The sequence below is a fragment of the Motacilla alba genome, chromosome 5, assembly GCF_015832195.1.
Source record: "Motacilla alba alba isolate MOTALB_02 chromosome 5, Motacilla_alba_V1.0_pri, whole genome shotgun sequence".
NCBI classification, from domain to species: domain Eukaryota; kingdom Metazoa; phylum Chordata; class Aves; order Passeriformes; family Motacillidae; genus Motacilla; species Motacilla alba.
Genome location: NC_052020.1, coordinates 33,271,281 through 33,286,367, shown reverse-complemented (window position 1 = coordinate 33,286,367; position 15,087 = coordinate 33,271,281). Strand labels below are relative to the sequence as shown.

At 37.6% G+C, this 15,087-nt stretch overlaps 1 protein-coding gene across 8 annotated transcripts in view; it reads left to right on the top strand.

Moving 5' to 3' along the window:
* The window catches only part of STXBP6 (syntaxin binding protein 6), a 95,403-nt gene that overhangs the window by 15,957 nt on the left and 64,359 nt on the right, over positions 1–15,087 (top strand). Inside the window, exon 1 of one of the 8 annotated variants that reach the window (XM_038137538.1) lies at positions 4,571–4,593. The exons of the other annotated variants lie outside the window; for them this stretch is intronic. The gene's annotated coding sequence lies outside the window, so the exon portion shown is untranslated. Of the gene's footprint in view, positions 1–4,570; positions 4,594–15,087 lie in introns of those variants that run through there. 8 annotated transcript variants of the gene reach the window in all.

Below are 15,087 nucleotides of genomic sequence, written 5' to 3'. Positions count from 1 at the left end.
GCACTGTAGGAAAACATTCCGTAGTTTTTGGTCCCAGCAATAGTATAGCGTGGGAATAGGGCTGAAGACTGGTTAATATCTTTGGGGTGTAGATAAATTGCAAATGAAAAAAGATTACACGGGCTTGAAGGGAAGATGAAATTAATCTTTCATTGTCAATTACAGCAGAGATAGCCAGAATAACATGTTAATTTCAAGTAGACTGTTCGGTGTAGATTTAAAAGCCCTGAAATATGACTCACATTTGTTCATGAAACTTGGGTAACTTGAAGCAAGTTGGGAATGTTGTTCTCCCTTTCACCTACACCCCTGTATTCATATTTTGAAATTATATTGGGATTGTACCACCAGTTTCTGTCATGTGTGGTTGCAGTGTTGTAGGTTTCTGCCTCTTCTTAAATAAAGGTAAGAAAAATTACATAATTGCTATTGTCATTGAAAGCATGTTGTTGAGTAATAATAATGAGGGCATTTTATTAAAGCTATAAAACTGTCCTAGATCTCTTTCTCATCAAAACATTGTTCTTCAAACTGAAATACTCCAAAGTGTAGTTTCCCAGTATATGTGAACTTGAGGACACAGGCTCAAAGATCAGACACAAAGTAGTGTAAGCACTTACTGAAACCAAGTTTATGTAAAAAGTGGTAGTAGGTAATTTCTTTTTAGTTCTTCTTTGGGAAACACACTCAAAAAGCTAATAAAAGCAGACTTGTGTGGATCAGAACTGGTAATATTCCACAGGTATGGCATTCGGATCCAACACTTTGCTCCTAATTCCTTTTCTTCTGTATCACCTGCATAGTACTGCCCACTCCTTCCCCTCCAAAAAATTACATACTGGAGATCCATAAATTGGGAAAATATTTCATCTCTTGTAACCAGCTAAGTTCATTATCACTTCTGCGTATTCAGGTTGTGGTATGAAATTTGCATGAAATAATCATGTGCCTGGATTATCATAATAATTTTAAAGGATATTGGGGCTGATTTAGCATAGAGACAAACCTTTTTTTCTTAAACTGCATAATGAGAGGCAACATTGCAGTAAGAGACAGACTGTTCCTTCCAGACACTAGAATTATGACTATATTGATAAAGTTAGTTGGGATGATTTTTTTTTTCCTTTCTAAGGTGGAGGTGGCAATTCCTCTTTTATCATTTATGAAATATGATTTCTGAGATCTTCTGTTAATTTGTGCAACAGTGAAGCTGCCAGAAAATGATTTTCTAAAAATGCAATCTCTTAAGTCAACCAAATGCTTCATTGCAAGCAGTTTCTTTTAATCCATAAGTCAGTAAGTATCAATCCTGTTTGGTGGTTTGAGTTTTAAAAGAAGAACACTGATGTCACACTGAAGCTTGCATAATGCTAGTGGTGGCTGCCTAATACATAGTATTTCTATGAGCTGTTCTAAATTCTAGACTTCACTAGTAGTGCAGATACTATGTATCATTTTAGGGAAATAGAATGGATGCTCTTCTGGATACTCTTTTCTGCATTATTTTCCATGTTCAAGATTCAGAATGACTGAAGAAGATCCTTTTGCCTACCATTTTCCACCAGTGGGCACAGCAATGTTCGTAGATATTTCCAATTTAGCAAAACAAGTTTATGAAGGTAATCAAAGAAAGGTCATTTTGAAATAGAGCAGGAAGAGAAAGGAAACCTTCCCCTGTAGATACTGTCCCTGTACTCAGGTGAGAATGGCTTGGAAATCTGACCTTTGCATATGGGTTTGCTTCTTTTTTTTCCTGTTGGTTATTAAAAGAGTGGGTATACTGGAGATAAACCCATGTTAACCCCTCTGTTATAGTGTGGGGAGTGCTGTTTCTGAACTAAAATGGGAAGAGAGAACCTTGTGTGGGACAGCAGGATACAAGATATGAATGTGAAGTTTTCAAATCTAGTGTTTTATTTCAGTATACTTTCAGTTTGCCTCTGTTTATGGACTTGGCACAGTATTACTACTCATTACTTTAGGATTGACCATTCAATTTTTTTTTTTTTATTTTGCATTTTGGAGCATTTTGTAATATTAGACTACTTAAAATGTTACAGTTTGTCAGTGAAGTTGATAATATCTTTTGCTGCTCTGGCTTGAAGGAAGAGTTGTGCTCTCTGCTGATTGATAACCTCTTTGTTTTGTATTGTGCTAGAAGGTGGTAACTGGCACCTTGCTTTTTCGTACTATTTGAGGATGCATTGTAGTTAATATCATTTGCTGTTCTTCAAGGTAACTAATTCATATGAGCAGTAATTCAAAGAAAACCGAAAGGAAGTTGCATGGAATTTCTCTTTTGACAGTGCTTGGTAAGCATGTTTCATCATTCCAGAAATTCTGTTCAGTCAAAGCCTAATTTTGGAAAAGAAGAAAAACTGTCTGTTTCTGTCTGGAACTTGCTTGATACAAAGCAAGCAATTAAGCTTTCTGCCTAGCCTAAAGACTTGTAATTTGTATTAAAAAAAAAATTATTAACTGTAAGGGAAAACTCAATAGGAGTTGGAATCTTAGGTTTTTCATTTGATTTCAGCTGTCACTAAAGACTTGACTGGTTTCATTTCTTCACCTAACCTCTTTTTATGAATATGCTCTATGTTTCTAGTTTCCTTCTCCTTTGGGAATGCTTGATGGCTGTCATTGTGAATTTTTATTGGAGTGAAAATGACAACTTCAGTATAAGTGACAGTTTTCAAATCCCACTTTTAAATAGATATGAATTTTCCAAATTCTTTGTAGATTATATCAAACCCCTTGCAGTGCCTTTAATGAATCTGTGGGATCTCTTCAGCAGGTGGGAAGGAGTCAGTCTTAAAACACTTGTCAGGTTCACCATTTATCCTTTGCCCATTGCACTATCTGTGGTTTTCTGCAAAAGTGCTGAGCCATCCCAGCATGGATACACGTGACTTATGAGTCTATTGCATACCCTTGTCTTATGCATAAGCCCTGCAGTTAGCTCATGCTTATGTGTCACAAGCACAGGCATGAACCTGGTGTGTAACAAGGAATGCTCAGGTAAGAGAGGAATGCTTGGCAGAGCACAGTAATTAAGCATGGCGCAAACAGGACATGTCCGTCTGTCAAATATGAGCTGTATATTCTGCAACAAAAATGTCCAAGTAAGTGCTCATCCTTTGCACGGACAGATATTTAACATTTTTGATACGTTAGTTGCTAAATGGCAGGATTATAGTGTGCTAAGTAGAAAGCTCTTACTTTTTTCAGTTTTAAATTTGAATTTTGAAGATATAAATCTGTATTTCTTCTAATGTTGTTCAAACTAATTTTATCCATCAAGACAGGGACAATAGTTTCTGATTTTGAAATGTCAGATTACTAATTTCATTACTACTTTTTAATGCATTTATGCACCCTGGCAGTGTTTGTGAGTTTGAAGTATTATGCAGGTGAAGCTGAGGATAAGTTGTATAAATGACATTAGTAGTAGGTTAGACTAGAAGATATTAAAACAAGCCAAGGCCAAGCAATTACTTGTTCCATTTATTTATTTATTTATATATTGTATGCTTAAAGGGGGTTTCCTTTGGTTTAGACTAATGTAGCAATGACATTTCCTGATTTCATGTCCTGGGGCAAAAAAATACCATTACAGTACTATATACCTACTACTACCTGCAGCTAATTCTCTGTTCTTTCTGTTTCTAAGGCCTACTTTCCCAGCTTTCTGAAAATCTTCTTAGCTTTTCTGTTTCCCACTGGAGGTTACCTTGCGTTGGTGTTAACTGCTTAGAGAAATATCAGTTGTAAATAATGTATGTTTGAGTTACCTCCAGTAGGGAATGGATCTTTTGAAATGCTTTCAAAATCTATTTTTTAAGTTTCAGTAGAGTTAAACTTCTTTCTGAACAAAAACTTCCTAATTCTCCTGTCACCAGAAATAAGTTGATCCATTGTTTTTGGTGTTCTGCTATGAGTAAGTCTTAACTGAAATTTTTCTTGTCATTAGTACCTGTTTATTTTGGTTTTATTGATATTTTCTGCTTTGAATTTCAAAATGTTGCATCCTTATGCAACAGAGAATGCTGTAAAGAATCTGTTTTATCTATAAGTGGGTATAAGAGTGCTTGTTTACAATGGGCAGTTGTGCTTGTCATTTTATATATTCACTGACCAAACAGGGAGCAAACCTGTGGAAAATCCTGTGGAAAATAAGCCTTTGAAATTCAGCAAGGTTTATTTTGAAATAGTACCTCAAAATTTCTCATAGCTGTTCAGGGAGAAGTTGCAGTCTTATTTTTTATATACCTAGCATTTTGAAAGATAGAATTAATTTATTGAGGCTTATAGCCTAGTGTCTTACTAGTGTCTTACATGTTCTAGTATCTGTGAAACTGCTTTTCTTTTTTTTGAACCACTGCACAAATTGCTCAAAAATCTGATTTTGAGTGTTAATTCCACTGTTAGGTGTACACAATAGCAATGCTAACTATTTGAACTTTTTTTCTTTCTGTTCATATGTTTTTATAGGTTCAAGGATTTGTTTTCTGTTTTAATTTCAAGTTTAAGACTTTCTTAAATTCAGATGACTGCCTTCTGGTGGCCCTTATGGAACAAGAACCATTCTTAACTGTGAGCGAGACCGTTTTGTGCATAATTCTCCTTTTTGACCTGCTCTGTTTATCATATTACTAGATTGGGATTATGCTCCCAGGATGTTGATAAATGTTGATGAGTTGTAGTCTGAGCACTATTATGCATGAACTGTTGTATTTGAATAACCAGGAATTTTTATTGACACATAAAGGATGTGTTTGTCTCTCTAATTATCATACTGTTGTTGAAGTCGTTATCTTTTTATCTTGACTTAGAGTGGAAGAACTAGCAAGGCTTGGCAGCTCCTTTGCCTCCTATCAAGTTTGGGTTTCTTGCCAGTGTCACTGAAGCAATTTTTAATGTGCTCTTATTAGACTAGAATTGCTGGTATCATTTTTCTTTTCTACTAAGTCTCATCTCAGAGCTTGTCAGCAGGATTATGTATGTCCTTGTGATGCTGTGTTTCGAAGAACATCATTAGTTACTTTGGCCTTGTGCATTGAGGCTTGCCTGCAGGAGGTGTGGTGACTGAGGGAGATGCTACAGCCTTTTTAGGTCATTGTCAAATCAGGCAGAAGTTTGCAGCCCTCCCTCAGAAGATCTCCATCTGCGGTTTTGAAGTCCTTGCTGCCCTTGCTAACCACATATGAGCAGAAAGTTTTTGCTTCAGTGTTACAGCTTTTCAGAGGCACATTGTCTTCTTTCCCGCTGCTGAGCTGGGCAGTATCTTGCGTAATTACTTTTTATTTGAAGAAGAAATAGCTCCAGCTGGCTACTGCTGCTGCGTTACTGTGTGCAGGCAATGATTAGGTGTTCTGCCTTTCCTTCCTTCTCTACTCTCACCGCTTTGCCTGTCCTTTGCTGGTACCCTGTGAAGTATCCTCTCTCATGGTCTGCTATCCCTTACTTAAAACCTTCTAAAAACGAGTAAAAATGAGTTTTGTTTGCTTGATTTCTTTGTTTTCCCTTCCCTGTCCTTATGAACTTGGAATAACTGCAAAAGGCTTGAGTAAGCACAGGCTTTGGATCCTGTTAGTGCGTTTACTCAAGCTGTTGCTGGTGTTCCTTGTGCAAACAGCTGCTGGTGGTTTTAAGTTGATCTTTTGTTTCTCACGTTGGTTAAACCTGCCCAGGTGCCCTGTGAGCTGGAGGTTCCCTGTGGTTGTGGCATCAGGAGTGGTGAGGGCTTCCTGGGGTCCAGGCTGTTGGGTGGCCTCAGCCTGTTGGGGGGCATGGGACACCTCCCTGGGATGAAATCAAGCCCAGGCTGGGTATCAGCCCACCAGCAGCTGAGGGGACTGGATCAGGCCTGCTGAGCAGAACTGTGGTCTCACAGGGCTGTAGGGATGGCCTGAGGCTAGGCTGGGATGTGGTCCCGCAGGTGGGACTGGCTTGGTAGGGCTCGTGGCCACCTGGGGGGAGCTGGAGAGGAGCCCTTTAGAAAAGAGTAATGCAGGAATATGATGGTCATGCTTTATCTTTTGCATACAAAGTAAAGTCTGATTGTTTTTTATTATGAGCAGAACGTACTGAAGGAATTAATTCATAAACAAAACATCTGTCTCTCCAGCAGTTTTTTTTGCTGGGATTGGAATGAGTCATGGGTTTGGGAACTGTGCTGGTCTCAGCGCAATGAGATCACCAGAAGACTTAAGGATTTGCACTGCACTTCCAGGAAGAGAAAAGTGAAGTTAGTAAAACTTACCCTCCTTTTACACTTGCACACGGCCACCTACTTTTATGCCATTATGATATTGGGAACTGTCTTCCAGGAGAGCAGTTTCCTTTTTTTTCTCCAATAAAAGCATTGCAGAGACTTGGACAAGACTTTCTATACTAGTAAAAGTTAACAATCTGAATGTGATGAGAGAGAGTTAAAAATGTCAGGAGTGGTAAGGGGTAGTATGTTGTTGCCAATTCAGTTTTGGTCTAAACTTATATATGGATAAATACCATTATTGAGGGGAAAAACAGTGAGATGACTGACTAAAAGTAGTCCAGAAATGTTTCAAAGAAAATAAGATTTTAACTGTAAATTACTTGAAAAGCAGTATTATGGCACTAGGAGATGGAAAATGGTGATTGAAAATGAAGCTGTGTTCTTCTGCACTTGCCTTTTCTGAGGTTTTATTTTTGAAATGTTAGTGTATCTAGCTTAGCTTGTTTACTTAAAAGAAGAAATTGAAGTGACTCAGTGCTTTGACTGCTGCTCAGTCAAATTGAGTTGACTCACTTAATTCCTTCTAACTTTTATAGAAGTTGTAGCAGGTTTTTTAATACTGTCTAGCAAGGCAGTTATATCTGTATTCTCTAGATCTGGTGCTGTAGTTCTTAAGGTGAGAACAATCAGTAATTTTGTTGGCAGAAATGCATGCAGTCATGTTAGCACAATCACTTTTGCACTTGATCTTTCCTTCCTGACACTTCATACAGTTTTATAAATTTGATTTGTTATAGAAACTGATCCAGTCTCAGGCCCTTAAAAGAATCTAATATTTGTACCTTAGCTGCTGGATCCAGCGTTTGAGATATTTTGTTACCGTGGTGGTCAGTGGCGCTGTCTCCAAGTCTCTTGCATATATTCTCACTCTGTGGTTCTCTGTCTGACAATCTCATTAAGCAGTGGGCTCCTGTGCTCCATTTATTAGGCCCTTATATAGTTTTATTTCCTCTTTAGAGTGGATTTTCTATGGGAGTTTTAATTTTCAAAGTTTATTTTATACATGTTAATATGTCTTAGATGCATGGAAGTTGAAGAGGAAGACTTATCCTAAGACTTTTGGAGCATGAACCATTACTTTTGTCTTTGGCAAGGCTATTAGGGCACAAGAGTGAACTGCTTCCCATGTCTTTCTGTCATTCCCTTATCTAGCCAGCCCCTGGCATAGCTGTAGTCCAGTGTGGTAAAGCCCAGTCCTGGACTTCACCGCACATAGTACTCCATAGTACGGCCTCTGAGAACCATCTTCAGTGCTTCTGAGTAGGAGAGGCTTTGTGGTATTCACATGCCCTCTGAACAGAGAGAAGCTGTGAGACAAGCAGAGAAGAAGGGAAAGCACAATTCTTATCTTGCTTGCTGTGCCTGTGTTGTGCCAAAGTAGAATGCAATATGGAGATTGTTTACCCAAAGTGAGGATGCTTTGCTTCCTTGGCCTATCAGGGCCAAGAGTGTGAGTGTGTCGGGACTGTCTGCTGACAGTCACGAGACAGTCAGAAGATGAGTGCAGTTCTGTGCAGTTGTGAGCAAGAGTGAGTGCATGGCAGATTCAGTTTAGCTGAAATGTACATAGTATAGTATAGTAAAGTAATTATTTAGCCTTCTGATAAGACGGAGTCCTCCTCATCATTCTCTCCCCTCGTCGGGGCCATCACAGCATTGCTACAAGGCTTGGCTTCCACTAGCACAGGAGTTTATGCAGTAAAAGAAACATCTTCCTCAGTGCATGAGAGGAAACTTGTGGAGGCTGAATAAAATGACAAGATATGTACTCCCAGTAAAATGTACTTCTTTTCTGATGTCATTGTAGCATTTTGAGAAGTGGGGCTTTGTCCCTTCCCTTTTTATCATAACCTATGTTATTTCTGTTATTTCTTAAGTTCTTTATAATAACTTATTTATGTTATTAGTTTGTTTTTTCTGGTAGAGTTTGGGCTCTCTCTGCTAGGACATGGTTATGTTATCTGAGTAAAAGAAGTTTTACGCTTTTGTCTGGAATGCAGAGACATCTTTGTTAATCTCTTGTGGTAAAGTAGTTTGTTACTGTGTCACTTGCCAAATGCTTTTAAATCAAGGGCCTCTTGTGCTTGGAGTTATACTTGATATTTACTGGTATTTCAGATATTCTCTGTGTCCCATCCCTTCTTCACTGGAAGCTGGGATTGCTCTGAAGTTTTTTGGCTGTATCCGTACTGTTTTTACAAACATATATTTGTTTCACCTACATCTTATCTTCCTTGTACCTGTGCTTGTGGTGCCTGTCTGGATAGCTAGTGCTTTAAGGCAGATGTAGTCAGCTTTTTGTTTATTATGTACTTAATGTTGGCAAAGTGCTGTTTTCACTGTGGATCAACAAGCCACAGAAATGAGCCTTAATGTCAGTTTCTCAAAGTACATTGTTTGTCTTAATAAGTTCCTTTATACCTTAAACATGCAAGCATATTTTAGGTGTTGGAAGTTGTAAATGTGTATTGTGAATTTAAAGCCACCCGTGTAAGTTCTTAAGCTTCTTTGCCTGTTGTGTTGGCCATTATGAAATAAATATGTTTGAAGTAAATTGTTTGAGTTATTAAGTCTAATGAATGGCCAAGTATCAGGTTATAAAGTCATGTTTATTTACCTACTGACTGTGTGAAATGAAAAGTAAAGGGTAAAGTGAAGCTTGATTAAATAATTCATGTTATTAGATTAACCATTCTCTTTTAATGTAGCTGATTTCAAGATCGGTGATTTTGAGGAGTAACAAGTCTAGAGACAATGCTACTGATACCTTTTTTGAATTTTATGTGTTTTGTTGTTACTATGTCTGCAAAATATATGAAAGGAAAAACGTATAGCAAAAACACCTCTTGATTTACATAAGATGTAATTTTAAAATTTTCTGGGTGCTGTATGTAAATTATTTAAGTTAATTATTGAATTATGGAGTTGCTTTTAACTACTTATGTTGATTGCTGGATTATAAGTCAAAGTAGTTTAATAGCTTTTAATAAAATCTGGTGTCAGGATTAGTAGAGGTTGTGCATCCTATTGAGTAAAGAAAGAAAGCTATAGAAACTGTGCAGAGGAATCTATAAGTTCATTGTAACAGGACATATCATTTTCTCTGAAATGGGTTCAGGATTCAAAAATAATGAATTTTAAGAATGTAATTTTAGGGCTTGGTTCTAAAGGAATGTGCAGAGATGAGGGTAAGTTTTGAAGAATGAATTAACCCAGTGAACTGTAGATTACTGCCAAGAGTAGTGCATATTCCTCCCACAGTCTCACTGTTTTGATACTAATGTGCAGCTGCAAATTTTAGTATAGGTTGAGTGTTCTAATGAATCAGGACAATACTGGGAGATGAAGGATGTTGACCCCCTGATTTGGTAACATCCCACAGTTTATCTGGCATAAGCTGCTACTGAAAAGCTTCTTTTGGTTGAGGACAGGACTAGTTTTATTTCTGTGAAACAGTATTCCTATCTGTAACTGGAAATTTCTGTCCTTGAGCAATTGTATGAGTTGCTATTATTGTGTAGTGGTGGTTAGGTTTTGCACAGGAGGAGGATTTTCATAAGGCTGTTTATAGTAGAAAAAGAATGATTTGAGATTAACACATCTGTATCTGCATGAATTTGTTTTCTAGGCTGCCTACCACAGCCAGGGCTGTGTGGCTGTCAGTTGTTTTCCCTTACCTTGTATTCAGATGTCTTTGTTAAAGATGGAATATATTTCTTCCTGTTGTTGGTGCAGAATGTATTTGTGGAATAAAAATCATAATTCTGTATGGAATATGTGCTTATTCTTTTGGTTGGATGCCATTTTATCTAGGGGTGTGGTCATGTAAAATATGATGTGGAGTGTCTGAAGTCGATCTTGGCACAGAATTGTTGCAGAGGATTTGTGGACCTTGTCGGTTACTATACATACAAATCTGATAGGGGAAAATTGAAAATGCCACTCAATTTTAAAATGTTGATTTATCAATCAAGTGTGCATTTGGTGCTAAAATTACCTTTTTATAAGCCTGTAGATAAAATTACCTTTTTATAAGCCTGAAGATATATTGAGAGATCATATTATTTCAGGGTCCATAGCTGTGCCTGCTCTTTAGAGACAGCATAAATTATTCATTGCAAAGTTTCAGCAGTTGACATTTAAGTTGGAAGGGTGTCTGATACATTGATTGAGCTGGTGTCTTCTAGGATTTGTCTGAAGGAAGACATACATTGTATATTTTGTCATGTTTTTTGTTTGTTGTTTGGTTTGTTTTCTTTTTAAACAGCCCTCTTACTTTGACATGTGAAATTGGTCCATGCCTGGTGCCTGTAAGTCTAAGTTCTGTGTGCAATAAGCAGGGAACCACTCCTAAATGTATGAAGTGAATGATACAGGGGATTTGTGTAGTATGGTCTGCTGTGTCCCGGCTCCCTGGACAGGATACTTCTTAACAAATGTAGGTGTTACTCCTTTGTCCACCTTCTCATGCCCTCATGTTGTATTGTCTTAGTTTCAGGCATGCAAAACAGACATGATTCTCCCAATGTTTTCACTTCAAATGAAAGCATTCCAGTCTCTTCCTTGGCAAGATGTAAAGAGACAGAATAGAAATAGAGAAGGATGTTTTTTGTTTGCTTGGGCTCTCTAGGTTACCATAATTCTTTCATCCTTCTCTGAGCTGTTATACTGTTGTTCTCAGAATTTAATGTGGAACTGCATATTGTCACTATGATTTACAGGTATCCCATACATTGATTAATACCACACTGATCTGTAAGAGATGCTAATCTAAAACTTAATGGTTTTTGCTCATCCATAACCTTATGAAATCTTCCACTACCTCAAGAAGTTCCTACTTGTTCCCTGCAATGAGTGCAGAGGGGCAAGTGGTATTTTATTTACATTTTTATTTTGAAGGAAGACTGTCTTCTTCCCAAGAGGCTATCACTTGACAAAATTTCTGCATTACTATGTTGGATGGAAACTTTCTGGCTATTAAAATAAAATCTGTCACCGATTGCAAATTACTATGAAAATAATTAAGGAGGACTTACTTCAGAGGAGAGGAGAAATTTCTAGGTTTCTCTCAGCTTTCTCTGAGATTGAACAGGTTAGTCCTTAAAAAAAAACTCAACCAACCAACCAAAAATAAAAACCCCCACAAAACCCCATAAATTTCAACGTACGAGGTCTGTTTGCAGTCATGTTTGTTTTTTTTTTTTAATGGATTCTGTCAGGAGAGCAGAGCTAAACTATCAAAAATAGTGGGGGCTAGAAGCTGTGTATGACATTTTTAATCATTTCTGAGATGATAACATCCCTTGAACAAAACACTGGATCACACCATTTTATTTTTGTTGGTAATTTCTTAAGTTTGCAGAACACTCTGCAATTTTGCAAGCTTTGTTGAACTCACCCATTTTGAAGTGAGTGTTGCTTGTAACTGCTGGAAGATTCTTGGAAAGAAGTATGCAGCATGTCAGAAATACTGTGTTATTTGCCAAAAAGAAAACTATTTATTTAACTGCTGCAAAGTATCAGCACACTGCCAACAGATGGTTTGCTACTTTTGCGTAGTGCTTGTTTTCCCTCAAGAAAAACATTCATATAGTAGTTCATAGAGGTGTGTCTGCCCTTACAGAATTTTAATATCCCCAGAACTGCGTATGCTTTTTCATTCTTAAAAGCATTATGCATTTTGCTTGTAAGTTATACATCTTAGGCATTTGGAGCGATTTAAAAAAAAACAACCCTTTTTATATTTACTGAGGAATGTTGATTCACCTTAGATGGATGAACTAAAATGCTTTAATACCTTGATGTTATGTTTTATTGTCTTGTCCCAATGTATTACTATGCTTTCGTACTTTTCTCCAGCATTAAAGTAATATAAAGGAACTTTTTTTTTCTGGTGTGGGTGTTGCAGGTTGCAGTTTGGAAAATTAAAAATATTTAGCCTGAGAGGCTTGACTTTGTTCCCTCCTTCTCTTTTGGGTTATTTAATTTAATGGATGACTGCAACTTGTACCAATATCAGTTATGTGAGGAGGAATGGAAGTGGAGCTGGGAGGATTTGTAAAACCTGATTTCAGAGTGTACTGAATTACACTAGTTGGAGAAGGCAAGTGGTAAGAGTACTATGTGCCAGCTGTCAGTTCAAACAGTTTTGTGGATTTTTATATTTTCTTTCTTTAAAACACTTTCAGCTGATGCTGTAGGAATAACCTGTCTCTCTGGCAACCTGTACACTAAATTACGAATCCATTTAATGTGTTTTTTTCAATTATCAGTACTTAATAAGTCGGAATCTGGTTACTGTGAGATGTCTTGACAGAGTAGGTGGTGTGAGTTAGTGTGTTGTAGTTATGGGTGCTATACTGCAGTAATAGCATTGCATAATTTGTTTTGTATATTCCTGTAGGCAACACTTCTGATAGCTGTGTAACAGAGACAGACTTTTAACCTGACTTTTTGCTACCTGTCTGTTTAGGCTAACCAATAATGGAGTCAGTATACCAAGAAATTTTATACTATCTTGAGCCCCATTTTTTCTTATCAGGGAGAAGCCCCATATGAACTCCTGTTTTTGCACTTTTTAGTAAGTCTGGGTCTTTGTAGCAAGTTTTGATTTTGAAAAATTTTGTCTAGGTTGGCTCCATGCCATGTCTTCAGTCAGTGATTTCAATATTTGATGAAAGTACATGACATTTTGGGTTGTCTCTTTAAAGTACAGTTTAAAGATCCTTGTAAACTAACATTGCTGGGAGCCCAAGGGAGCCCTAATCTTATCACCTGCACTTCATTCCCATGTGCTGACACACAGCTGTGGAGTGCACTAGATGAGGGAGCTTGATCTGAGTAAAACCAAAAGTAATCACTATTTTTTTAAGATAGCTTAAAATTGGATTAATTCTCCTCTAGTTCACTGCACTACCACAGAAGCATTTATGCTGTCAAAAGGAAGAGGAGTACAAAATGAAATCAATAATTTCTGCCAGTACGAATGCTCAAGGGGTGGTCATAAGTTAAATGAGAAACAACACAAACTCCTGAAAGAAACTGTGCATGTTCTAAACTACAGCCCTTTCAACTAGTTCCCCTTTCTTTGAGGAACATGGCTGCTCCTTCTCACCAGTATCCTTTAATTTCATATTTTTTAGTGATTTTTCTTTGCCAAAATATGGACAAACAATTGAACAAGCAATCATAACTCATATGCAACTTCAGATCAGTTGATTTGGGTTTGTGATAAAGTATTAGGCCATGTGAATAAGTTGGAACTGCTTTAATGGTACCTCTGATGCTGTCTCATGTGATATTAGTCATGTTGGATTAACTAAGGAAATTAGGTTCACGTGAAAATAGCATAAGATGTAGAAGCGCAAATTATTTAGGAGTGTATTCTAAGGAGTTGCTGTCTTTCTGGTTCTTACTGGAGGAGTGAAAGGAAGCTGTGTTACATCTCAAACAATTTTAACAGTCCAAAGTGATGGCACACAAGAATATGCCTCCTGACTTTTGGTGGGTGTCAACCTAGAGAACTGCAAGGGTTAAAAGACAGAATTGGACTATAAAACTGTACTATACTATAGTATATATATACTATATATACTATAAAACTGTACTCTAGTATAGTACAGTAGGAGAAATAGCCTTAAAGCAGTAAATAGAAAAATTCCTTGTTAAGTTGGAATAATTAGTTATTCAGATGTCAAATGTCTTTTTTTTTTGTTTCCCACAAAAAGATTGAAGAACTTAGTAGATGTTGAAATGAAGCTCATGTGTTTTGACTGTTTTTGACTACTTATGGCAGTAGCTGTATAAGGAGTATTCACTCCTTACAGGAGTCTGTAGATCTTGAGTTGGTAGGGGCCCATAAGGGCCACTAAGTTCAACTCCTTGCTCCTCACAGGGCTACCTAAAACTAAACCATGTGATAAGGGCATTGTCTAGATGCTGCTTGAACTCTGATAGGCTTGGTGAGGTGACCACTTACCTGGGGAGCCTGTTCCAAAGACCAGACAAATAGTTCTTTCAGTTGGCTCTGGTGCCATCAATGAAGCTGTGAGTCCAGACTTGAGGACTGCATTTCAAAAAAGATGTAGGCTAATGTGAAAATGTCTAGAGAGGTGAGGTGTTTGGAGGAAGAAATCTGTGTGGAATGGTGGAAGAAACTGTGACAGTCCCTCCTGAAAGTCTAAGGTTGAGTGTAATAACTGGTCTTAAGATCTAAACACTGCTGAAAGGTCGTAAGAATTAAGCTAACCTCTTAAGACTATGATTTTCAATGTTGTTATGTAAAAGCAGTAGTTCTTGCTGTTGTGAATGTCCCAGTATCCTGAGGGCAAATTTCTACAAATGCAAATCTGGTCTCTCTGTGGTTTTGTTTTAAAACCTGGTAGTTCCTAAATTTCTTGGTGAATCTGTGTGATTCAAAATGTTCCTGTTTCAAAAGGATTACTCCAACACAGTCTTCCCAAGAAGTTCTTGATGGACTTTTGTAAACAATTCTGTAGATTGGCGGTGCTGTTTAATGTGGTGTTGTCCATCTTTATTTTCAAATTCTTACATTCTTGAAATAATAATGACTTTCAGATTGTGGGATTCTTACAAGGAGATTTTAAGTGGGTCTCCAGCTGTTGCTCTTAACTCAGAAAGACCTGGAGAGGGCTGTACCACCTCTACTGAGATGTCTTTGCCTCCCTGGGGCAACTCGCAGAAACACCTCCAGCTTTTCATACCGGTTAGAGGGCAGGGCACATTTAGGAAACGTGGGAACACTGCTGCTTTTGGCAGTTAAGAAATCCTGAAAGAATCAGTGTCCACTG